Source organism: Palaemon carinicauda, chromosome 29 (assembly GCF_036898095.1).
Source record: "Palaemon carinicauda isolate YSFRI2023 chromosome 29, ASM3689809v2, whole genome shotgun sequence".
Classification (NCBI taxonomy): Eukaryota; Metazoa; Arthropoda; class Malacostraca; order Decapoda; family Palaemonidae; genus Palaemon; species Palaemon carinicauda.
Genome location: NC_090753.1, coordinates 82,804,541 through 82,807,040, shown reverse-complemented (window position 1 = coordinate 82,807,040; position 2,500 = coordinate 82,804,541). Strand labels below are relative to the sequence as shown.

At 29.5% G+C, this 2,500-nt stretch overlaps 1 pseudogene; it reads right to left on the bottom strand.

Annotated features, from left to right (window-relative positions):
* Positions 1 to 2,500, bottom strand: part of LOC137622683 (uncharacterized) — a 406,262-nt pseudogene that overhangs the window by 60,914 nt on the left and 342,848 nt on the right.

Genomic DNA, 2,500 nt, shown 5'->3' with positions numbered 1-2,500 from the left:
GGGGTCGTTGATATGACCCCTTTCGTCGAAGACGCCCCAGCGGAACTTGGCCCATTCGATGAGGAGGAGACGGGCGGCGTGGGTGTACGAGTCGTTGGATGACGTCCAGAGCAGGTCCCCGCCCACCTGGATGAAGTCCCCCTGACGCCCGCAGCCCTGGCTCTGCTGGGTCCAGGGGCGCGAGCCGAAGGCCGGGTGGGGTGAGGTGACCATAATGTGGGCGTCTGAGGGTGAGGTCGAGCCCAGGAGGGGTATCAAGAGGGAGCAGGTCAAGGAGTTGATTTTCCAGGTTCTGGGGAGCGAGACGGTCACTTCGCGGATCGAGGCACGCCCGTTCGTGGCCGCCCACATTATACTCGACAGCTCTCGGAGGACGCTCTGGAAAACAATAAACGTAGCATTACTAAAAGTACATGTAATATTTAATGTAGAGAAATATTCTCTCTCTCTCTCTCTCTCTCTCTCTCTCTCTCTCTCTCTCTCTCTCTCTCTCTCTCTCTCTCTCTCAAACAAGAATGATGATGATAGTAACAATGATAATGATAAAAATTAATAACAATAGGTTTGATAAATGCAATGAGATGCAGGTTTTCATAATCAATACAAGGGTTTATTGGCAGACAATAAATTCTCCTTAATGCATAGAAGTGTGGCATGAAAATGTTAGTTCTGAAAAACTATTATTATTGTTGTTGTTGTTGTTGTTGTTATTATTATTATTATTATTATTATTATTATTATTATTATTATTATTATTATTAAAATTATTATCATTATTATTATTATTATTATTATTATTATTATTATTATTATTATTATTATTATTATCAATCACAGCCTACATAGAGTGGTGGTTAATAGTGTGGGGTTCCAGGTTGCATCCAGCTTCCTTAGGAATATTGCACTTTCCTCACTATACCATTATTATTATCATTATTATTATTATTATTATTATTATTATTATTATTATTATTATTTCATCATTATCATCATCATCATCATCATTATTATTATTATCATTATTATTATTATCATCACCATTATTATTATTTAGGTATCCATCACTTTCCTCAACATATGTGCTGTTTCAAGTAGCACGCTCTTCTGCAAAAGTCCTGAAGCTATATCGGCTCCTATCTTCTCAAGAATTCTTGTCAAGGACTTGAGTATGGTTCGAGAATTATTGGTACAACTTCTACTTGCATATTCCATAGCCTTCTCAAATTCAATTAGTAAGTCTTGGTACTTTTGTATTTTTCTCTCTCAACTTTTTCTTCCATTATTATTATAGTTATTATAATAATAATAATAATAATAATAATAATAATAATAATAATAATCATAATAATAATAATAATAATAATAAAATGATAATGATAATAATAATAAAACAATATTAATAATAATATAATAATAATAATAATAATAATAATAATAATAATAATAAAATGATAATAATAATAGTAATAATAATAATAACAGTAATAATAATGATGATTATTATTGTTGTTATTATTATTATTTATTATTATTATTATTATTTATTATTATTCACAAGCAAAAATGATAGTTTATGAGCCCCCGCCGTGGCCTATAATGAAAACGCATTTTCGGCACTGGAAAAAAAATCTCACAGAAAAAATAAATATAAAAAAAAAAATTAAGAGATTAAACTAAAACTCATATTACAAAGGAAAAGGTGGCAAATATTATACCAATCTTTCCAAGAAGTTCAGAAATCAATTAATTTTCAATGAGGTTAAGTGGTAAGTGAAACGTTAAGCTATTAATATATATAAAAATTCAATTATATAAAATTATATGTGAACTTTCAAAATTTAACTATCTATTGACCGATTTATCTATCTATCTATTTAACTATTTTATATATATACCTCTCTCTTTATATATATATATATATATATATATATGCATATATATACACATATATATATATATATATATACACATATTTACATATATATATATATATATTATATATATATACTGTATATATCTATGTATGTGTATGTGTGTGTGAGTTACTATGAAATGTACGTATATAAATGTATTCACGAGTTATATATATATATATATATATATATATATATATATATATATATATATATATATATATATATATATATATATATATATATATATATATATATATATATACTGTATATATCTATGTATGTGTATGTGTGTGTGAGTTACTATGAAATGTACGTATATAAATGTATTCACGAGTGTATATACTGAATTTGACATATGATTCTGCGAAATTCAAATACACAGACAAAAAAAAATATATAAAAATTTCGTCAAAGGCTCAACACGCGTATAAAGTTCTCTTCCTTCACATCTTTATAAAAAATACGTCTTTCTTATTACGCCCAAGACGCAAATTATTCACGGGCCAATATAGCCAACAACGATGTCTCGCCGCGAGAGACATACGAGTCAGGTTATACTCGGTTATACTCGGTTATACACCCCA